Raw genomic sequence first — 24,948 nt, 5'->3', positions numbered from 1 at the left:
GTCTGGATTACTGGGACAATCTGGTTGTTGCCACAGGATATGCACAAAATCAGACCTGTTCCCAAACAATGACCTTGCAGTATTTGATGTGAGATTAATGATCCATACTATATTCATTGTATCTATATCAGGATCAGATTTACATCAGGGTTCACAGTGTCAGAACTGCACATGCAAATTGGGGTCTCCAAACCTCCTGAAGTCTCATGGCAGGAATAAAAATCGAGTTTCTAAGCTTTATGCATACTCATTTTTGTACACTGAGAGAAAGAGATGTCTACCCTCACCTTTCTACTTTCCAGGTCCTTGTTGTAAAGGAGCAGTTTTGTAGCTCATGGTATGTAAGGAACTGGTACTGATAAAGCATTGCATCTGGTGACCCTTGGTGGCCCAGATACCTGTATCAGTGCTCCCTGGAGAAACCCTTCACACTCAGCTTGCAAGGGGCTAGTTTTGGGTTTGTGGTGAGACAACTTCACTGCTCAGCCAGCAGACTTCTCACTTTGCATTTGCTACATGCAGTCTTTTTACTGCTCATCTCTCTTGAATTTGGAACGCATTTTAAATCCATGTTCTCAGTAACATAATTTAAAACAGAAGCTGGAAGCCAGTAAACATCAAGCTGGCCAGAATGACCTCAGGTCTTTCTGGCGATGTCTGTTCTCATACATGTCACTGGTGTGATGTTCATACATTGTCCCCTGCCTTGGCTGTTTATATCTGCCAAACAAGAGTTTAGGAGAACCCCTTGAGCTGGCTGCCCTGGGATGCACACAGTTATCTATGGTTCTCACCACCCTTTTGGGATGAATGTGGCAGAATGCAAAAGTGAACACTGCCTTTCGCGTCCTCATAAGGCCCTAGAGCCAAATCCAAATCCAATCTCTTTCCCCAAACAGTAACATTTGCTTTTGGCAAAATTCTCCTTGACTGACTTGCTTTTCCTGACAAGTACAGCTGTATTATTTTGAAGAAATTTGAGAAATGACCAGATTGTTACAGCTTCTCAGCATTGCAGCACTGTAATAGTGAATGGAAGAGCAAGAGATTGCAGAGAGATGTTTGCTTACCTGCTTCACTACAAACCATCACCCTGAACACACTTTGAAGCATTTTTTCCAATTTTACACTACTCCACTCTATTTTCTTTATGTATTTTCTATCTACAGTGATTCATTCACAGAATTTGAATGCGTAGTCAGCGAGAAATGAGTTTTGCAAAAGCCATTTTTCCAAAGGCACTGACATGTGCCTGTAATTTGATGTATGACTTTGTGAAAGCTGTCACAGAGGTATCCCACATGCTCCAGCACTGATGGATCGGCATACTGGCATGATGACACAAATACAGTCTTTCACCACTGGCAGTGCCTTTTGACTCTGCATTTTATCCTGGACAACTGCAAGCTCTGATTTTCCATTAGCCTCACACATAGCTTCTGTCTGTGGTAGAACAGAGTTAGTGGTATGAGTCATACACCAAAAGTCCAAAGTTTTGCAAAGCTCACAAAATGAATAATGGGGAGACTCTGTATCACAAAGTGACACACTTTATGATCACATGCAAGGGGAGGACTCCTGCTTTTACATCACTCCACAGTAAGGACATCAAATTTTCTTTAATACTTTTATCCTAGAAAGAGAAAGCTGTTGTGACAAGCGGTCAGCCTATGGTGAAAGGGAAGACCAGCGAGGTTTAGTCTGCAAGACGGAAAGCTCACCAGTATGATCTGGACTTTAACTCTGGTCACCACATGCTGTGGTTACTCAGACACCTGGTGTGAGCTGCAGTTGCATCCTCTGGCAGAAAGCTGGCCTTCTTTTTAACCAAGGTGAAGCACAGCCTGGAGAAACCCCTCCTGAAATTGCACTATTGTGGTGACATTCCTTGTGACCTGGCAGGCTGGGACACTTGCAGAGAAATTAACGTTCATGGAGACAGCAGTCTCCTCTGAGCACTGGGGATGACTGTCCAATCCAATAGCAGCACAGGCTGCGGGCAGGACAGGGTACTGTCACAGCATCTGGTTGCAGATGTCAGACACCAGACTGCTCTCAGAAAAAAAAAGGAAAGCCCTGTTGCCAGTGAGTCTGTAGGCTGCCAGTGAGTCCAAGTTGCACACAAGACTTCTCAATATCAAATGCCATTGCGAGTTTCCAGCAGCACTGGCACAATAGTAAGAGATTCCCTTAGTCTCAGACAGGGAATCACCTCATCAAACCAGACACAGTTTCTCTGCTCTTTTCCCAACACACACATCTCCCTTTTCTTTGTCTATTTAATTCAACAGTGCAGCAGGTGGGGGCAGCTTAAGCAAAATGAAAAATGACGCTCAAGTTGCTAAATAAAGCCACAGAATGGACACATAAATAAATTTGCTTTCCCAAAATACATTTGCGACAAAATAAAAAGGAAATAAAAATCTGCTGGAACTTTTCACCAGGGGTAAACAGATATAAGTATGGAGTAAACCTATCCCTATTCAATGTCTGCTGTGTGCCAGGGCCTGCATCCAGACCACAGCTGGCTCCCAAAGGAGTGCGCGCTTGGCAGGTCTTGCAACACTGCCTGCACTGTTTCTATATCAGCACCTCTTCCCCTTCACTTAGGTTCAGCAGCTGGACATCACTGTTACAGAGCCTGACCCCTGGAAATTGTGCGGGATTGGCAATCCTCCCATGCCTGCTGCAGGAGTCGGTGGCATTGCAAGGGATGGCACCAGGCAGCTGCTGGCAAAAGCCAAGGTAATGTCACAACTCTGCAAGCCACATGAATGTCACCTATTATGGGGAAACAGAGTAATCCCAAAACAGTGTTTGATAAATGCACTGCCTTGAAAGTGAAAAATACTGCAATACACCTGGCATTTGTAACACTGCTGAGCAGCCAGCTTATGAGTGGCACAGTTGCGACACGAGTGTACAGATCTGTACAGCTTCTGGGAAAGGAAGGGCAGTGCTGTTCTATGGAGTAATGATTATAATAGCATGACAAATAAAATATGAAAGGAAAAGGTGTTTTGTAATGTTACCAAGGAGAGTTTAGTGCTAAGACAGTGCTGTGGGCTGACACAGAGGTCATTGTTCATAGCATGTGCATTTCAGAAGAGGATGAGCTCTGTGTTTCCCTTGCTACATGCATTTGGCCTTTGTTCTTGTTCAAAAGCAGACAGATCACAGAATCACAGCTGGAAGGAACCTTCCATTTAGTTCCATTCCCCCAGCCATGGGCAGGAACACTTTTCACTAGACCTGATTGCTCAAAGCCTCACCCAAACTGGCCTGAAACACATCCAGGGAGGGAAGCAATAGTTTTTAACTGTCTCAGGTGACAGTAGTGTCTGTCAAATCCTCCTGCTAATGGGTTAATACTGAACACCTAAAGGAGTTGTCACTGGTTGAGAACACTTGGACATAATAATGGAAATATGACAGAGAGGCCTCATTCCTTGCTTTGGTGTCTGAAGCCAGTGGTGGGATCATTGAAAATGCTTTCTGGTCCTACTGTCCTGGGGCAGACAGGTTCAAAGTTTTTTATTTTCTTCTTGTGTTATGTCATTTTTCTGTTAGGTGCAGAATTAGGTACTGGAGTCACTGTCTGGCATCACTACTGGAACTGCTTAAAATTCAGCACAGGACTGGGGTGACAATGTATTTGACCTGAGAGAGACTCAGAAGGTATTTTTGATTGTCCTGTCTCCTTCATGCTGTGACAATTCTGCTCAGTACTAACAGCAAAAGGATGACACAGAGATAATGTTACCTATTTCGACTGATATGGGCTTACATCCTAAGCTTAAAATTAATTTTTGGTCCATTCTGCTTACATACCTCATTACAGTGTGATGCCAGAGCAATGTGATGGCTGTTCAAATACCATGGTAGTGCCTGTGCAAAACACAGCTAAAAGCAGGAAAAGAAAGGAGATGGGTCAACAGGATACTCATGAGAACTGAAAAATGTATGTGTGTAAAGTAAATCTTAACTGGCCATGGAGAAGAGAAGGCTATGGAATTACCTAATTGTGACATTCCAGTACCTGAAGGGAGTCTATAAGAAAGGTGGAGAGAGACTTTTTACAAAGGCATGCAGTGACAGGACAAGGGGGAATGGCTTCAAACTGGAAAAGAATAACTTTAGATCAGATTTTAGAAAGAAATTCTTCTCTGTGAGAATGGTGAGGCACTGGAACAGGTTGCCCAGAGAAGCTGTGGATGTCCCATCCCTGGAAGTGCTTCAGACCAGATTGGATGGGGCTCTGAGCAACCTAGTCTAGTGAAAGCTGTCCCTGCTCATGGCAGAGGATTTGGAAGTAGATGATCTTTAAGGTACTCCTAACCCAGATCATTCTATGATTCCTTTATAAATACTGATTCAAAGAATATGAAGATCCAAATGTGAAGATCCAATGGCAATTTGTTTCAGAGTGCTGCAAGTTATAAATGAAACTATTCACAAAGTTTCACTAAGTTCAACTTGAGCAGTCCTTAGAATCAATCCTCACCACATAAATCCACAATTAGGGTGAATAGAAATTATTTAATATTCATTTTCATGGTTGTATTAATTAAAAATGTAACTAATTATTTTGTTTGAATTATTATATGTAAACTGTTGGTGAAAGGGAATGACAAATATCAGGACTTTTCTCCACATTCTTTTCTTGCTATTTCAGGCTCAATTTGTCATGAGAAAATTCCTGATAATTAAGAAGTTTCAAGAAGTTTGGTTCATGAACTTCATTCCCAAATGGAGGGTAGAGCCAACACCAGAGGGTTCACACCATCAGTCCAACAGCACCAACCCTGAATAGCCAGGGAGTACAACTCTTAATAAGAGATGGCACGCCTGCAGCATTCCTACAGGTTACTTAGTAACTACCTGTGAATAATGAAGGTACCCAGAGAGAATAAAGGTCACTTTGCAAATGTAATTAACAAAGGCTGAAATCTCTCATGAACATATTTGGGAGTGACAGCTTGGAGAAGGGAAGCTTGCAGCAAGCAACAAAATTTGTGTTAATTAGATAGTGCACAGGCTTTGCAAATGAACTGAAATGAAACACAATGAGATGGTTAATGGTAGATGAGTGGGATGTTTAAACAAAGACTTGATGTAGGGGACTTTTGAAGTGCAGTCCTAAAACACACAAAACAGTGAGGAATTTTTTTAGATCTATAAAACAGCAGCTGATTATGTATAGATGAAAAGTAATGAACCAATATGCTCTGAAGTGTCTTCTTCTCTAGATATGCCTCTGTAACTTCCATTAGCACCCACAGACTCTTAAATACACAAACACATTAGTCATGCATCAGATCACACTGTACATTTTGTTAAGCATCCAAAGGCTGAAATGACTCATACAATCAAAATTTCTTTTCCCATGTGAATCAGATGCCAGGCTTGACATATCCCCACTGAAAAAGAAGGATGTTGTCTTTTGAGGAGTATTTTTACAGCACCTCGCTTCTTTAGGACCCTGCCTGCAGAGCAGGGACACCACTTACAAAACTGCATTAAAGAACATGTCAGAACGTTAGACAACATTGTCAGTGAAAGAAGTGAAGTCTTGCTCAGCATTGTCCATCCCACATATAGCCCATTTTCTCCACTAAAGATGAGTGCCTGATGTTACCAAACGGGGATGGCCACATTTTGCAATCAGATCACAAAGCATTAATGAAATTATATCAAAGGCTGGAATTCAAACTGTCCTCATTCTTTTGCAAAGAGTATCTTTTATTCAGTATTTTTCCTTTAAAACCTTCCTTTGGTCTTCAGGTTGGGAATGAGTCGTGTTATGACTCTCAAGGAATTAAGAAAATCGACACATTCTATGGTGATTCACTGCCAGTGGTTTTGCCATCCTCTGCATGTGTTGTAACTCCAAGCAGCGACAATTGTCAGAGGATTTGTGTTTGGCTTTTGTAATTCCTAATTCTTGGTTCTTTTTTTCTTTTTCCCCCCAAGTTTCTCAATCTGTTGAAAAGCTTCACCATCTGCACACCATGAAAGAGCTGCAGAATCTGGCAGCCTTCAAGTGTGTCACTGTGTTTTCAAAAAAGGCAGCTGGCCTCCCTGTGTGCATACGTCACATTCTGTGAGGGGTTTTGGTTTTCCTGGGTAAACATGGCCTGCTAATGACGCATGGAACCCTTTCCTTCTGCTGGAAAGGTGGCTGCAGGCACCTTCTGGCAACACTTAGAGAAGGTTCATGTGGGGCATGGTAAAGCACAGCTGTGCTGGGGCCACTGGAGGCAGAGCAGCAGAGGGACTGCAAAAATAGTTGTGGGCTGGGTAAAGGAGATCCTTGCAGTGCTCCTGCATTGGAAAACTGAGCTCCGGGGAACTCAAGGGGTTTTACCTACATGAAGAGAACTTGCTCTGTGGCTGCACTCAGTCTTTCTGTGTCTGGGGGAGACAGCAGATATATTTTCACAGCTGAAAACCCATTGAACCTGCCTTCATGCCTATGTGCTTGCAGCCATCCCTCTCCTATGACATGCAATAAAAGCCACAGAGCCAGCCTGTCAGGCAGAGGGGCTGTGTTTTCACTGATGAAAGAGATGGTTCCCTGCACTAAGCACAACACAAACCGTGTTCCTGAAACCTATCTGCTTGTACAAGAGCCACAAGAAGCAACCAAAGGGTTCATACTCGTGAGCTCTCCTTGGAGCTGACCCACAGACCCACAAATGAAGGCACAGAGAAAAGTTGTTTCTGAAGAGAGAGGAAGGCCAACTAAAATTCCAAATGCTTTAAATGTGTTGATTTAGTATAAAGGTGGAGGCACAGGAGCATGTCAGAAGATGGTACAAAAGGCTGGAAAGAGAAAGAGAAGTGTGTTGAAGAAGACAGAGAGGAAGAAACACAAGAAGGTGAAAGGTCTTGGTTTTGCTAAGGTATGAAGGAGACTTACTGCCTTTCTCATTGCTTGGCCTGTCCCTGGCTTTCCAGTGTGGAAAGTGAGAGCTACAGCAGCTGAGGAACATCAAGGAAGCAGACAGAAGCACTGATTAAATGGAAGAAAACACAAATTTTTCCAAGAAAATGAGTATTACTACCCAGGCTGCCACCCCTGCTCCAGCTAGGCATTTCGAATAGCTGTTTAACCTAGGCTTAGCTGCTTTGGCTTCAGCAGCGCTAAACGTTTCCGTGTTTCAATTTTAATGCCAAAGGTAGAGGTTTTCTATCTGAAACATCCCACCTGACAGAGGTCTCAGTATCTCCTTCTGTTCTGGCTGAATTATAACAGATCTCCTCATCTGTGCTTCTGAGTCCTGCTACAGTCAAACTGGATGGTCTGCTATTTCAATCCATTTTTGGATTGAACCTTGCCTAAAAGCAGTTTCTAACCAGTGTGCCAGGGACCTACATTCCTCAGTCTCTGCCTGACAGCAGCACTTTCTTTCACTGCTCACATTACAGCTTGTCCAGTTTGAATATTCGCACTGACTTCTACTTCCCCAAGTGTGAAGGTCTCCAGGCTGTACGAAGATAAAATGAATTTTCTCTTTGTGTTTGAGAAAAGATACAAGAAACTTGTATCTTTTCCATTGAGAACAGCCAAGGTGTTCTCAATGGAAAAGAGTTTCTTGTATCTTTTCCATTGGGAACAGCTGAGTTGTTCCCCTCTCAGTTCTTCACCTCCCACTTTTCACACTGACAGCAAGGGGACAATAAAAGTTCTCTAACAGATCCATAGCCTCTGCTTCATGAAACATCTTTGCTCATTCTCAAATGCCCCATAAATGTTTGTGTGCTCTGCAACTGTTAAATATTGTGACACCTCAGAGAGCTGATGATGGGTGAAAGATTTGGCTTCTCATTCCCTCTCAGTCTTCCTTTACCAGATGCTTCAAAGGTAACCTTAACTCTTTATTGCGGTTACACATTTCAGTTTCTTGATGTATGAAGAACTGGTCAAAATAGGCTCTTCTGTCAAGTTACATGCATACAGCATGAGGCTAAGTCAGTTCTGACCACGCAGCTCAAAGAGAGCAGGAACAGCAGCAGGGAGTTCAATGCACAGCCCGGCTTGGGCTCAGCCATCCTGCAGGAAGGCGCTTTGGCACTCTGCTCACACGGGACGCTCCGTGTGGGGTTTGCGTGATCAGGCAGAGACAGAGCCTGAAGCCAGCCTGGTCAGGGCTCCCAGGTATTGCTGGGCAGAGCCGGGGACTCCTTTACCTGCTTTTTGTCTTGGCCTCGGCCTTAAGCCGCCCCTCCACGGCCAGCCACACGGGCTGGCTCCAGCAGCAGGCAGCCAGGGCTCCGAAGGCCCCGGTGCCCAGGTCTACAAGCCGATCTCTTGGCCAGCTGCTAATCCCCGGCCCAGCTGTGGAGCAGGGACACGGGCGGGTGTTAGCTTTCCGCTGGGCGGCCTGGATGGGCTCGGCTGCAGAGGAATCCTGAAGAATGGAGAACATTTCTGCAATAAAACTGCTAATGGCAATTGCAGGAGAATATGTCACTTCCCATGGAAGTAAAGACAGAATGGGCTGTAAAACACAGATTAAAAATGGCGTTTTGCTGTTTATTTCTTCAATTTTTCCCCCTCCATGTGGCTGCGTGACTGGCTTCCTCAAGTAGCATGGGGAAGGTATGATGTGGCTAGAGCATGAAAGCCTTCAGACCGCCTCAGAGGCACAAAAGCTGTTCAAAACCCCTCTGTTCTCCCTCAGCCCTCGCCTCCCCAGATTACATTTTTCCCTTTTCTTTGAATTATTTGGCATAGTTCGGAGCGGAACAGCGCCGGTCCCTGAGGGCGGACAGGAAGCAGCGCCCGCGGCTGGCCAGGGGCGCCCTCCCGTGGCGGCCGCGGGGAAAAACAGGCGCCGCCGCCGGGATCGCGCCGGGATCGCTCCCGCAGGAGCCGGGACACCCCGGCACGGCCGGGACCCGGGACAGCGACCCGCGGCAGCAGCCGACACCCTGACAAAAAACCCCGACAACAACAATAACAACAAAAAAAAGCTCCTCACAACCACAACAACAAAAAAATCCACCCCAAACAAACAAATAAAAACCCCAACAAACCCCCCCCCCCCCCCCAAAAAAAAAACCTGAACAAACCAGATCCCAAAAAAAAAATGATCCAGGAAAAGGAAAAAATAAGTAAAGGGAAAGCAAACAAATCTAAAGTCACTTTGATTCCCAAAGTATGAAAAGATTTAACAGTGCCAGTTGACTGGAAAAAAAATAAAATTAAAAAATAAAAGGGGAAAAAAGGGAGGAAAAAAAGTGGTAGATTTACATCAGCTAGAAGGAAAATATACTTGGGCAAACAGCCCTTGCTTTGGAGCCAGAGCTCTTTTGAGGGGTGTTTTTATTCAACTCTCCCAATGAATGTAATCAGTTACTTTTTCTTGTCTAAACTTTGACTGAATACATAATTTCATTTAGCTACTAATTGGCTCCCTTTACTTCTATTCAGAGACCCGGGGAATGCTGCCAAAGACTCCTCCCATCTGGAGTCTACAGTGGCAACAAGCCAGCTCCCAGGCTCTGCTTCAGCCACTTAACTTCTGGCAAATCCATCGGGACACACTGTCTGCTCCCGGCCCCACAGGGTGCCTGCCACCACGGCTCATGGGTCCCAGCAGGAAATATAACAAGAGCTATCCTTCTGGATACACACATATTCCTGCTGGAGCTCAGAAAGGAAGGGAAGCTCCACCATCCTGCCCCTGACTGGGGTGGGCATGATGTACAGAACTTACAAAGGTGTTCTGAAATAAATATGAAATGATTCCTAAGAACCTGGACATTTTAAGAACAAGAATGAAGAGTTAGACTAAATGGAATATGTGGAAGTAAAGGGAACAGCAAAGAATTGGTAATTTTTATATGGCACAATAATATGAATAGCCTAAGATTAAAGTTAAACTTCATTACAAGACCCTTCTCATTTGCATTTGGAAGTTATATAACCCACACTTCCCCATGGCAGCAGGTCAGCAGCTGTCTACATCAGAATGCTTTTCTGTGCTGCTGGAGCTCTGACCTCAGAGGTTGCTCTTTGATTTACCATGGAACATGGCAGCTGCTTTGCTGGAGTGGGTGTCAAAAGACCAGAGGTGTCCACATACTCTCACTGGCCCTGCTGTGGCCAATTGCTCCAAAAGAACCTACACAGCTTTTCCACAAAGCACTGACCAACACTTCCAGGGCCAGCACCACTCATTACAGTTTTAATGAAGCAGAACTGGTCAATGACTTCAACTTCATAGCATTGCCATGACTCAGCATGGTTTTACCTTTCCTGTGCACAGAAACACAGCAGGGATGGGAGGAAAGACCTACAGGGCACCAAGCCAGGTAAACATGTCGCTGACTTTGAAGTTGCCTTTCCAAACTGGAATGGCAGCATTCATCATCTGAAGTGCTACCGCTGCTGAAGAGGCTTCATCTTTCAAACAGCCTCCATGTGTTTCTATTTTTCATTGTTCTTGAGTAAAGACCAGGAATCTTAGGGGCAGGAGAGCTTTTGTTTGGTCTCTAAGCCTGATATGCCCCAGGAGCTGCTGGAAAGTTATTTAAGGTAACAACTGAATGTTCCTTTTGGGAAAGATTAGGAATACAATTATTGCAGAAAAAGTGAATAGTGCCATTCTGTATCTCTGTGCTTGCTTCTCGTGTCTTTTGGGTTCAGTTGTTGATAGCCTTGCATATTTAGGACTAATTGATTCCCATTGACTTAACTGGGGAAAGAACCTGCTATGTAACTGTACACACTCACAGGAGGTGGATATCTTCACCACCCAGGACACTATTTTCTCCCTTGAATTTCTATGTTTACACTGGCGCCCAGCAAGTTCAGTTACATAAGGATGCCATCACGATGAGATGAGAGTTTCCTTGTGTAGCAAATATCCATGATTTTCTGCATAGCAGTTTGTGTCTCTGCTGGGCACTGATGGATATTTATCATCCTGAATCATTGTCCCACTGCAGTTTGTGCAAGCTTTGCCATGAACTTCAAGAGGAAATTCAACTACAGGGATTCAGTGTGTAATTCTTAGCACAAGTGTATCCCACAAATCAGTGCAGGCACATACTCTGTGCTATTACAGGAAGAGATAATGCAGTGATTGCACACAAGAAGGGCCCAGGGCCTGGAATGTAATTCATTACAGAACTCATTTGCTATGTACAGATTCTCCAATTGATTGTCTCTGCCATGGCACACAATGCTTTCCAAGATTGCTTTGATTTATCACCTAATATATTAGTTTAGTGCTTTTGGAACTCCTGAATTTATGCCTATGGATAAAGAGAAAAAAATAATCACCATCTCAGGGTTGGAAATCCTGAAAAACAAACACAGAACACTGACAGCACAGAAAATGGAGACTCATCACTGACAGTATTTTATAAACTGTGACATTTGGGAAATCCAGTGTTCTGGCCTGGAGATGGGATGGACTGTCCTTAGTGATGAATCACTGCTCTGGTATTCCTTGCAGAAGTTGACTGTAAAACTGCCTGAGAAGTGGAGCTGAAATAGGAATGCATACCCTTCTCTTTGGACCTTACATTAACAGCTAAGTAAATGTCATGCTTTTCTTACTGTAACAGCACTTGAAATCAGCTATGTGAAGTTAAGTTGCATTAGTGAGTGAAGAGATGACAATTTCAAAGCTATGCTAACAAGCCTTTCTTTTATTGTGTCACTGTGAGAAGGCCCATGGAAAAAAGAATTGGCTGATGTACACAATATGCACTCCAGAAAAGAATAAACCCCCACAAAAAACAACAAAGATTCCTTTGAGTGTCTTCCAGATAGAGATGACAATTATTGTTCAAACTCTGCAGGGGTGGTTTTACTTGTACTAGAGGCCATTCCTGCTTCCCCTGCTGTGGAAAGAAGTGATTTCAGGAAACAAACATGATTGGTTCCATCTCTGCCAACTTGTGGCTTGACTTCTTCAAGCCTATTCTGGAGAAAGCCTATTCTCCAGGTCTGCTAGTGCTTCAGTTCTTACCCAAGCTATTTGCACCTCACATCAGCCATGGAGAACCAAGCACAATTTTGGGCAGGGCTTTTGACAGACAAACTTTAGAACAGCACTTATGAGTTGCTTAATATACTCAATGTGTTCTGGGGAGTCAGAGGAGCTGTATGACATCAGACAGTTTCTCCCAGCTGGAAAGCATGCAGCTCTCTGCCTTAGATTACCTGGACTCACTTTTACATTCTGATGTTTATTTTGCAGCTCTTTGGTTGACAAGCAATGAAAGCAAAACCAAAATAAACCAAGCAGCAGAACCTGGGTCTCGTGAAGGCTTTTGATAAGAAATTCAGCTGACAAAATCTGCTCTACATAAAGCTCAGGGAAAGGATTCCTGAAACGGTCCATGTCCAAATCTGTATTGTACAGGATGCTCCAGTGTTGCAGCAAAAGCAAGATTTCTGGGGTAAGAATCTGATCTGGATATCACATGTAATTTGGGCCATTTTTCAAAACAAAACTTCTTGTGAATAAACAAGCAAACACTCCCCTGGTTTTGGCTAGTTTCCAAAATTTTACTGAGGGCAGTAAGTTTCAGCAATTTTGAATATCTAGTTACTAATTTTCAAAAAAAAATGGATTTAATAGGAAGCTTTGTGCCTAAGAAAGAGTAAAGAATTTTTTTTGTTGTTCAGTCTGAACTTACACAGTTGAGATTTTAAAGAAAATGTCATTATTTGGCTGACTTTTACAAGATACAACTGAAATTGCTATTTTTCTGACACCCACTGATGGTTAGAGACCTGCACTGCCAGATCCCCATGGAGACAGAGCACAAACTCTCTTGCTTGAAGGCAAAGTGAATATTGGTGTCAAAAAAAGAGTAGTGGCTATGAAAGGAGTCTGGGATTAGGTAAGAGAGCTCCAGGTCAAGTGCTCCACATCAAACACATCCCTGCTGCCTGCACCAGGACATCACCACCCTTTGAATGATCAAGAAGTTTGACTTAAGTATTCCCACAGACAGTGAATCTACCACATGCCTCGGGAACTCAGTACAAAAATTAACTACTGCTTTGAAAATGCAGCATATTGCCAATGCAGACAGCTTCAGCCCAGCTCCCATTCAGTGCCTGCTATCCCTGTGATGGCTCTGCTGTCCCCAGCAGTAACAATGACCTGGGAAAACTTCCTCTCTCTTCTGCCACGAAATGCACCTTGTGGGGCCATGGGAGGACAGTGCCTTCTGCCTCACAGCAACCCTGGCAGCAGGGCACAGATCCCACAGCCCTCTGCAACCACTGCCTCCTGCTTCTACATTCGGGAACATTTCACTGAACAGTTTGACCTGTTTCCCTCTGAGTTGGAAGGTGGCAGCTTTTTTCAGACGGGTTTTTCTTTTGAAGTTGATCAAACACTTTTCTGTTTATTTCTGGTGGTAGTAACACAAGGGTAGAAAATATTTTAAAGTTCTGTGCTGGCAACAGGGAGCCTTGGTGAAAAGTGGAACTTCCAGCTCTGTCATAAAGAAAACAGTGATAAGATCCGGCCCTTCACAGGGATTCCTGGAGGGCAGTTCAGGTTATCATAAAGAGTAAAGCAACCTAATTGTTTCTTGCAAGACATAGAGGGCATGGGTGCAGAACTCTCAGAGCACCTGAGGTAAGTGAAGCTGCTGACAGAGGACCTTTCTTCACATAGAAGGCAAACACAGCAGGGAGTGACAAAAATTATGTGATAACTTCTAAAGTAAGATTCCTTACATGATCATTAATTTTTTTATTGTTGATTGCAGTGAAGCAACTCCTTGTGAAATATCCACAAAGTTACTTAGCTCTCTGGTGACTTGGTTTATCTACTTACAAGTTAGAATAAATGATACTCTGCCTGCAAACTTCTTTGAGACTCCCTTAGTTAGTATTTGACAAGATTTCACAGCATCATAGAACAGCCTGCGTTGGAAGGGAACTTAAAAATAATCTAGTTCCAATCCTCTGTAATGGGCAAGGATAATTGTCACTGGACCAGGTTGCTCAGACCTCCATCCAACCTGGCCTCGAACACTTCCAGGAATGGGACATCACCAACATCACTGGGCAACCTGTTCCTCTGCCTCACCTCCCTCACAGTAAAGAACTCTCTCCTAATATCTAAGCTAAACCTTGATTACTAGATGAAGGTTACAACAGAGAAGTTGAAAAGTAAGGTACATAATTTCTTATGAAATATGATCATAGTTTCTAAGAAAGTTGTGCTTTTTTAGAGTAACAACTAACAAATATAACCATTTGATGACTACTGGTGTGTTGTTATCTTATTGCAAAAGTTCCATACCTTCTCAGTGATTTCTCATGGGTAGCTCCTCACAGCACTGACTCCTTCTTCACAGCACAAACTCCATCCCCTTTCACAGCACAAACAACAAACGCCAATTCTCTTCACCATCAGCTAACCCACTCTTTTGTAGCACTCTTCTTTTTATTGGACACAGTTGTGGCCTATTAAGGGCAGGCCTGTTCCTAATCTTTGGTGATTAGTACAGCTGCAACTCTGCAGGTGTGAGACTACCTGTGCACTATCTTTATTTTCTTACATTCTATCTCTCCACACTGGTGGGATTTTGTGTGTATGTACAGGTTGAATCAACAGTAGCATACACACACACATAGTTCAAACCCAGGGGAATGTAACTGTAAGCAATCTAAAGCAAGCTGAAGTTTGTAAAAGCCTGTGCTATCACAGCAGTGCAGAAGTCTGTGCTATCACAGATTGGCAGCAGGAACAGAACTGCAGCCACAGGTAGGATTTGGTGTGCTCAGCTGTAGCAGACATGTCATTGAAACCTCAGCTGTGACCTGGACAGTCAACTTTTTCTTACAAGTCTAGTGCCTAAACAATGCTGGACAAAGGACCTGTCTCTAAACCTACAATTTATTTCAGGTCAGCCCTGAACAGATGTTCTTATTCTTTGAATGCACTATTTTCTGCTAAGGAAATTACTTAAGACCATCTCATTTGAATGTGAAGTCCACATTCACACATTACATTCAGTCAGCAAAACCAACACTCTTTTCTGCTAAGCGACACAGTCCACATTTAGTATCTATTCTAATTGAGCAAATACTGAATTGCTCCAAGTCATCACAATCATCTAATACTAATCTAATGTTTGTAAAGCCAGCACTGCTTTACACAGCACAGTCCCATTCAGATGTTCAAAGTTGCCAGAAAATAATGACTTTTGAAACTTTCCTTTGAAGCAGACTGAAGAGAGGGTGCACTGCAGGCCTCTGCATATTCATGTCCCTTCACAAAGAAGGGCTTGTCCAGATGCCAAGGAAAAGCATGGAGAGGCATCTCAAAGGGGAATTCATCCAAAGAACAAAAAGCTTCAACCTTTGCCCTTACTGGAGTGCCAAAAGGTTTGCCTGTTTTGTTGTGTTTTGTTTTTCAATCACTCCTTCAACAGATGGGCAACAGTCACCCATCTTGTCAGAAAAAGTCAGAAAAGTTCACTCAATGGGACAGTCAAACTTCAGCAGCCTCTCGTACAGACAAAAAGCCATTTCTCCAAAATAAGGCCCTGCTCTTGGGGCAATTCATTCTTGTCATTCATATTCAAATGGTGCCATGGTCAAGCTCAAGCATGTACAGTTTTGGTGGCTCCAGCTGTCCACATACTGAGCATAAACCTCATTAATAGCTCAGGGTCTGCTAGCAGAGTGGGCTTGTGCTGCCCTCTTACTGTTATGGCCCAAGCTTTCACTTCTGTTTTTCTGAAAACATTTTGATATTCAGAGTAATTTGAATGCCAAGAATGTATTACTCTTGTGGCGTTGTATTTTTCTGGTACCACAAATACTGCCACTGCGCAAATAGTTTTAAAGACACCATTAATATTATTTTCTAAGGATTTTCCAGTGCTTTATTTTCCTTGTGTTGTTACTGAATCAAGGAACACCTTTTAGCCATAGGGAAGCAATGTCCTGAAACAGAAAGTTAAGGTAATAAGATCAGTTAATTCACAGAGCCAACCTACAACTAAACTGCTGATTAAAAGGTGTTCCTTCCCACCCTCTCCCTGGTGTCAGAGCTGGCACATGAGCTAAACTCTTACACAAGGATGTTTTCAGTCACACCAGGAAGCCTCTTAGGTGTGCAGCTCTTTGAGGGAGGTCATGGGAATGTGTGAGCAGGGCAGAAGGTGAGCAGGAGCTCAGCTTTAGATTAGCTGAAATTGATCAGCAGGTGTGAGACGCTGCTGTCTGCCGCTATTTTTTTTTTTAAACACATAAAACCGGTGTTTAAACGCACTGGTATGGATGCCACTGCAGTAAGCACTCCAACATCCATATGCAGCTACATACAGGATAATAGTGATGACCAACTAAAAGATTTTGAAAGTCAAAGGTGTGCTGTTGATAGGAACTCAGATATTTGCTATGAGCTAACCATAGTGGGACAAACACTTGTTTGTTGACAAACCAAATGCAGCATGGCTAAGATAGCCTTGTCAGGACCACATTTACTCTTGAAATGCCATGAGCAGTTTTTGCTCACACAAACTTCATTGCTACATGAAGAACATTTTTATAATTTAAAATTTTGTCTTTGGAGAAGAAAATAGGAAGGAGGAAGTAAAAAGTATCTGATTGACTTTTGAACTGTGCTGTACAGCACAGCTGTGTGTTCAGCACAATATGTCACACACAGCAAATGAAAGCTGGCTTAGACTCAACTTTTCTGCAGCTTTTTCTTCCAATACCTTTGCAGGGTTACCAATTAATAGAGACCAGATGCCAAATACTTGAGCATGGCCTTAAATCAAGAATGCAGAGAGCCTGATCTCCTTATTGTCCCGGGGGATCATGTGCAAATTGAATTTAAGCGTCTCTTTTGATTTGTTAACTTTTTGTATCTGCCCTCTAATCTGTTGTAAATAATAATACAAAGGAGAATGAGGTTCAACCACACAAATACATTTCTTCCTAAAAATATTGCCAAATCTTCCAGGCACAGCAAGGAGCAGGACTCCAATCAAGGACTTGCAGATACAACATAAAAATAGAGAAAATGCTGAGAAAAAAAAATTTTGAATTTAGATCTTTATTATACAGGCCCAAAGCTGTGGTCATCATGCAGTTACACTGTAATGGGAATGATTTTGCTGAAAGGCTTTCACCAAACAAATGTAAAGAGACCACAGACTACAGCATTCCAAATAACTGACACTTTAATTTTTGAAAGAGCAAAAATAAATAAAGGAATGGCAAGTATGTCCTTTTCACATATGTTGGGGCATATACATATTCCTTCTTTTCTATAGCTATTCAAGAGACAAAATTAGCAAATACTGTCCAAAACCACAGACCTTTTGTGTGATGGCTCAGCTAACTTTTAGCTGTTTCTCTCTCCTTGGATATTAGATCAAACACACATTTAGATAGGTGCATATGCCAAAAGAAGAAATGCAACGTGGGGGGTTTTGTATTTCATTTCTACTTCCTGACTTTTCCTTCTCCTTTTAGGAGAAGTAATGGGATGTAATTGGAGACATCCAGTCAGATAAAAGCCCTAGAAGTTTTTCTTTCTAGTTTTCCATTATAATCTCATAATTTAAGGATTAATCACAAATTTTAAAAAGTTGAGGTGTCTTACAAGGCATTCATCATCTCTGGAATACAGATAGCCACAGTGAAGAGCTGCACATAGACTGCACACATAGTGTTATCTAAAAGTGGTTATCTTTAAAAAAACAAAACTTTTTATAAAATCTGTAGATCAAAACAGAGCACGTCTTATTCCCCACAGGATTTTCTTGCCACCTGTTCTTCAATTATTTGCACTAGGAGATGCTACAAATGATATTAGTTACAATATACAGTCCACTGTCATCTTCTGGTCCAGCAGAAGAACCTGTCTCTTCGATGGATGCAAAACTGTTCATCTGAGCAGATCATCCTCAACAGCACAAATACGGTCTAGAAACTCATAGAGTTTATTGTTTTAATTTATAAAATTAAACCTGCCCCAGACAGGTACTACTGGTGTGTAATATTGCCATCCCTGGGTTCTGTCAAGAAGGGGGTACTGAGGTGCTCAGAGCCGTCTCCGAGCGCAGCGCTGGGATCCTTCTGGCACTCCAGACCCAAGGTCGATGGGATGTGATGCATGCTAGAACTGGGAGCACTTCTCACTTAGCTCTGCAGAGCCCGGGACATGGTAAGCTGCCAGAACTTCCTTCATCTTGCCTGTTGACAAAAGGAACAATAACTAGTCATCACTGGTTGCTGGAGTTTTATTCCAATTTTTAAAAAGTCCTATAAATGAGACGTTTTGTTTTTTCAGCCATGCAACAGTAAATGCTTTGCTAAGAAAATATTTGAGATAAAGTTTACAGTCTCTCTGTTAGCTGCACAATGCTTATGAGGGAGAAAGACCTTATTCTGTATGGTTCCTAAAACATTATCCAGGATCAACCATACCATTATCTAAAAATAAATGTCCAGTAGCTTAGTACTTTAAAAATGTCAGTATAATATTATCCTTGTAAAAATTATTTTTGTATAGCAGATTTTCTAGATTAAAGTCCTATATTACACACTGTAATGTGTCTCTCTCACACACTGTACACAAGATACAGAGTAAAGGATTAACAAACAATGAGCAAGAATCCAACAGGTTAATAAGTGGCTTATATGAGTTTGTGGTAGAACTATCTCTAACACATATTGGTCATGTCCATTATGTATTGGTAACACCTGTAAAAGCTTCATAAATGACTCACTGAATTGCTTCACAGAACCAAGGGTCAAAACAGCCCTCTACATTATCTATTCTGCTTTTCTGACAATTAGAATTTTTTCAGATAGTCCTCAGTAAAGTCCAAGAAAATCAAACTTTTAGTATCACCGACTGAGATAGGAAAAACTAAGAATACACCTCCAATATATATTTGTTGCAGAAAATGTAAGAGGGGCAGAGGTACCTCTGGAAGGTGATTATCCCATTCCCCTGGTAACCTCAAGAAGGTGTCCATCTTTTTCCATGGACTGTGAGTAGGCTGAAGGCCAAAATTTCTTACAAATATGAATGTATTATATCCTACCACAGACATTGGACTATGTTCACATATTTATTTCACAAAGACCATTCACAAAGCCATCAGACCCTAGCAATTTTCAATCAGTACTGACATGGGCAGAATGATAAGAAGTATAATTGCTTCAATCTAAGGTAAGTACAAAAGCCTTGTAATGAATTCCAGAACCAGTTCTAAGTTTTTAGTCATATACCCTGCAATTTTCTGGAGCTACACAAAATACTTATTTTATGTATAATTATTCTTATAATTATCACATAAATAGAAATCACTAAAGGAATTGAGGTAGCAGGTGATGTGAGAGATCTCTTTGCTCACCCCTGACCAATGTAATGCCTGCCGATGTTTGTCTAACCAATTTCAACCATCAGCATACTTTATCTTTACTTTGTCATTTTCCCCAGCCTTGCTTCCAAAATGCTTGTGCTGCTCTATGAATTAATTAAGTGTACATTGTAACCTTTCATCCAAACCATCAGTAAGAATACTGAATATTACTGGAACAAGGAAAAAAAACTTGAAAAACTCTACTAAACAGAGTATCATTGAGAACTATTCCTTGTATATGGTTTCCAAATAATTTATGCACTCACATCATGATAATTTATTCTAGCCCAGTTTCCCTAGCACACAAGAACAGTAACAACTGAAATATTTTACCATACAGTCTTATTTAAATAAAGCTGCTAATACAAGCAAACATATTTCAAGAGGCATTATATAGACTTTGAAAATGGAAAAATAGAACCATTACAAAAAGAAGATTTCAAGTGATAACACAGTCTTCCTAGCAATTGATTTCATATCTATATGGCTACTTTTATGAAATATGTGCTTTATTGAAATATTGTTCAATTTAGACTAATGGAATTGTTTCACAGCCTTTTAAAACTGAATTTTGTTCAATGAAACATTCCACTGAGAAAATAACAAACACATACCACTACAGTTTAGAAACAAATCAGTTGCACAACTTCACAAAACTCTAGACCACAAAATTACTGTTTATCCTGCAAAATATATCTTGATCAGAAAAATACTGAAAAAGACTGCTGAGACCAACAGGACCAGTCATATTGAGCTTTGCAAAGAATAGGTCACCATTTATATTGATCTTTATGAAGATACAAAACAATTCCACAAATACAGGAGGCACAGATCACTCTTCTTAACCTAATTTGGATTATTAGCAGACCTCTTCTACTTTTCACTCTATGATATATTTTGTTTGTGCCATCTGTGCTACTCAGAAATGTGAAATAACTTGCTCTCCAAGGTGGAAAGAGAGTCCCCAGCTCCTTCTCGACTGGAGGAACTGGAGGCCAGCAGAAGCTGAAATACAACACAAAGCCCACCTTCAATTAACACAAAATTTGATTTGATATTTAGGGATATATCCCACTGGATTTCCAGTGAAAGAAAACTAAGAGAGACTTCCTCTGAAAAATACGTGGTGACAGAGAGACAGCAGCATAGAGTACACAGAAATACTTCCAGTTTTCTCCAGTGGAAAATAAAGAAAGAAGATAAAGGATAGGTGAGCCAACCTGACTGCTCATGATGTACAGCCTGCTGTCTGACTGCCAAGACAGAGAGGAAATACCACAAAAAACACCTGCTTTTTACAGGAAGTCAGATGTCCTGAAAATGAGACAAAGCAGATGTCTGCTCCTTACTGAGAACAGCTCTAGGGGTTATAAATTAGAGAGATGTAGGGGATTTTTATCAAGAATTTTAGACGTACAGATACCAGAATTACTTTTGTCTTTTTGTCAAAAGGGCTAGGATCTCTGAGAGTCAAGACTTTGCTAACAGTAACAGGGAAAGAGAGACAAACTATTCAGTCAGAAGCATTACTGAAAGTCCAGGCAGCAGCTTGCTCAGGGCCAGAAGAGCTGATGGCTTGCTGACATGGAGAGATGTGTCATGGTGACTCCTGTCTTAAAAGATCATCATTGTTCTCTTTGCCATCCATGGCAAGCCTAAGTATCCAACCAGAGTTATCTGGAGCCAGTCAGCGATGGCAGGAGAATTTGTGCCATGCTTGCCTAAGTGCCAAACACAGGAGGCAGGAGCAGCCATGAGAGGTGTGTGGGTGTGTGACTCGCACTGCAGAGCGCTCACTCTGTGCTGTGCTGCAGACAGAGCAGTCAGCTCTGCAGTGTAGATGTATGGCAAGAGTAAAGTGAGATGAGTCCCACGCCTTCTTTTCAAAAGGAGAAACAGGAGTCTGTTTTTAAACAGTGCAACGTTCCTGTGTTGGCTGACAGGGGGAAAAGTAGTAACACTCAGGGTAATTAAGACTGCAGTTATCAAATAGAGATTAATAGAAAGTGCAAAATTTCCTTATTTTAGCAAGCAGCATAGAACTTACATAATTTAACTGACTTTAAATTCCAGTGAAAATTTGTGGTTAAAGACTAGATTACTGATAATGACAAACCTCAATCTGTTTGTTCCTTGAGGTCAGATGTCTTAAGCTTTACACTATGCGAATGCTGATCATTACAATACTTGAATTAAATTATGAAGCCCTTGTCCCTGATGTCAGAGAAGCCTCTATCAAGATAATAATAACATTTGGAACATCATATGATGTTTTGTATATATTGCGCTGTCATTTATGAAGAGGCAGGAGGAAACTTGAAAATTATCAGAGTGTTTTCTATGACTTAGCCTAAGGAGTATTAGGGGAAGAAATTGTAGTAATGTTCAATATTTGAATTGCTATGTTATGTATCTGTATACAAAAATATTCCTATAAATCATTTTTTAAACAAATTAAAGGGTAAATATTAAGTGTTAGAATATACCTTTTGAGTCTTGATATCATCAAGTCATTGGGGATATAAAGTGAAGTTACAATGTGCTAAATTTAAACTATACTAAATTACAATGATTAACAAAGTCTCTAAAACTCTAGAGAATTTATTTAGAAGTGTATTTTTAAATTAACAAGAATTAGCTAGTTTAATAACCACATGAATCTGCTTAAAAAAGTAGCGTATACTTTAAACACAAGCAGTGTGTAATTTAAAGCAATGTAAAACCATTGGAAAAAAATCCTACCTAACATGATTCAAAAATCTGAAGGACTTTCAAAGCTTTTCTGCGCTGTATATGGTGGTGTAAGTGATATCAGTTAGAAATGAACAGTCCAGTGGCACATTGCATTCTGTAGGTAAGACCTGATTAGGGTACCAAGTGACAATCCAGTTGCCAGTCCTCCAAAATCCAGGCTGGCACCAAGTATTCTTTTTTGGGAGTGGGTGAGTTCTGGGCTGAAGGAAGAATTTCACAGCCTTGAAGCAGTTTCCCTGGTGTGTGACTGAAGATGCTTGTACTGCACTGCACAAGACAACTGTAGCTCCCTCTGGCCTTTTTACTTTGCTCCCTTCCTTCCAGGTAATCTACACTTGGTGTTTTTCACTCCAAATGTATCTTCTGTCAGCAAGAATTCTGTAATCTGAACTATATCATTCTTACAGCTGTGCAAACTTTGGCAATTCAGTCCCTGGCTTTGTCAAATCCAGTGTTATCAGCTCCAGAGAGTGAGCTCCACAATGTTTTTTCTGTAGAGCTTCTCATTCTGAAGAGAGTTATTCCTGCATGAATAGTTTTCATTTTTAGTTCATTTTTCTATGCTCATAGATAAAAATATGAAAAAATGTGATTTTTAGGTGCTGGTAGGCTCAAAAGAATCTGAGAAAAGCAGATGAAAGGGATTTCTAGAGACTTTATTTTAAGATTACACTATTTTAAAGCCAGTCTGATAACCTTGGAAGGCACAATTTTTGAATATTTGGCATTTGCATTACAAGAAACATCCAAATGTACTGTCCTCCAGCTTTGCTGGCTGACGCAGTTATCCTTCTCTCCCTTGCCATGATGGAGAGAAAGATTTAAGTTTGTTTGGGGGTATGCCTACACACTTACATGACTGAAACTTGATCATGAGCCAAGTCTTGACATACTTGCTAGAGCACTTCATCTACATTCAAGCCAAACAGTGTTCATTGGTGTGGCTATGGAATGGCAGATGGTGCGAGCTGGAAACTGCAAACAACACTTCAAGGTGTTAATGCAGAACAGCCCTAATCTCTCCGCAGCTGAGCTCAACTGCAGGAATGCTTCTGGTTTGCTTCAAGGCAAAGGCACATCCATAAACACAGCAGGGGCACTTCAAGCAAACGCTTTTGGTATGCACTGAAGCTGTGAAGCTGAGGACAAGCTTGGGGTGGGTTGGTGCCTGAGCTGGCAGCGAGAGCATCCCCACAACAGCCACAGGTTCCGTGGGAGAGCTGGGAGCCGACAGTGTGACTGCAGCCACACTGCATCAGTCCTGCAGGAGAAGCCTTAAAATAACCTGGACCTCTTCAGCTTGCAGGAGCTGGGTCAGCCTCAGATGCCTGTGACTGATTGAGGGAGCTGTTTACTGTCCACGTCCCAGAGAACAGAAGTTGTCCCAAAGTGCTGCTTTGCCCTGGTGTGAGCCACTGGGAGAGGAGTGCCGGCACCAGCGCCTCTCTCACCCAAGATGTCGCCGGATGGGTTGGATGTTGCTGCCTCCCGGTTGTGGGGTGGTGTGCTCCTCTAAATGGGCACACTGGGACAAAGCAAATAAAAAAAGCCATTGCACAATCACTGAGTATCAGCTGGAATTGGCTAATAAATTGTATGCCAGCAGGACATAGCAGCTCCCTGTACTCTTCTCAAAGCAGTAACTCCTGGCTGGGCTTCCAGCAGCATGGAGGAAGCAAGCTGAAGCCCCAATCAGTAACCCCACCCTGAAATGGAATGGAAGCTCTTACACCTCTCTGGGTGTTTGTCAGGGCTGTAACACACTGATGGCTTGTGGCAATTCTGAGACAAACCGAATCCCCAGGATTTTTCTTCTCTCTCGCAACTGAAGTCTCTTAATTTTTTAATTTTAATTTTAACTGAATACCTATGAGCTTCTGGTTCCTGACAGCAAACTCTAGAGCATGCAAAACTAGTCCATAGCCCTTTACTATGTGGAACAGGAGGGGTACAAAGTAGGGGTAGTACTTTGAAAGGTCTCAGCATGCAGGCCTCTCCCATTCCATTCCATTAACTGGCCAAGCTGTATCCTAATTTTTTTTTTAACATCTTTTTACTTACTGTTCCTGAAGTTCATTGCTTTGATGACTAGAATAATTTTCCTGATTTGAAGTCTGCATTTTTATGATCAATTTATAATCGTGAGGCTTGTTTTCACAATAAAGATATTTTCTCTTTTTTCGGGTGTGCTCTTCTTGGAGGTGGTTAGAGAGACTATTCAATCTCTTTCCCAAACTTCCTTTTATATGGTTAAGTCAATATTTGTTAGCAACCTCTTGCTAGCATCCTCTTGCTTTCCTGTTCTTTCCATAGCTTGCTTCTCAGCGTCTTCCACTTTTTGATTTAATCTTGCTGGAACAGGAATGATGAGATTTTATCCCACAAAGTTCTGTTTAGGAGACTGGTTGACAGTCCCTTGGAAAGCAGTTGTGAAGGGCAAAGGAATCCAGGAAGGCTGGACATTCTTAAAAAAAAAACCAAAGCATATTAAAGGTGCAGGAGCAGGCCATCCCCACATCTCAAAAGATAAGCTGTCAGGAAACAAGATGGGCTTGGCTGAACAGAGAGCTTCAGCTGGCATTCAAGAGAAAATGAAAAGTCTATAATCCTTAGAAGGGGCAGAGAAGTCCAGATCACTACAAGGATCTTGTGAGGTTATGCAGACAGAAAATTAGAAGGGCCCAAACCCAACCAGAACTTAATCTGGCTACAGCTACAAAACACAGCAAAAATGCTTCTTAAGGAGAAACTCCATCTTTTTCTGGATGTGGGGTGAAATATAGCCACAAAGTATGAGGAAAAGGCTGA

General features: G+C 41.9%; 1 protein-coding gene across 3 annotated transcripts in view; it reads right to left on the bottom strand.

Annotated features, from left to right (window-relative positions):
• SCAF8 (SR-related CTD associated factor 8) overlaps positions 1-24,948 on the bottom strand; it is a 153,574-nt gene that overhangs the window by 46,630 nt on the left and 81,996 nt on the right. For 2 of the 3 annotated variants that reach the window (XM_064708203.1, XM_064708205.1), the window contains exon 21: positions 17,065-18,208. The exons of the other annotated variant lie outside the window; for it this stretch is intronic. The gene's annotated coding sequence lies outside the window, so the exon portion shown is untranslated. Of the gene's footprint in view, positions 1-17,064; positions 18,209-24,948 lie in introns of those variants that run through there. 3 annotated transcript variants of the gene reach the window in all.

Source organism: Zonotrichia leucophrys, chromosome 3 (assembly GCF_028769735.1).
Source record: "Zonotrichia leucophrys gambelii isolate GWCS_2022_RI chromosome 3, RI_Zleu_2.0, whole genome shotgun sequence".
Lineage (NCBI taxonomy): Eukaryota > Metazoa > Chordata > Aves > Passeriformes > Passerellidae > Zonotrichia > Zonotrichia leucophrys.
This window is presented reverse-complemented; position numbering and strand designations above follow the sequence as displayed.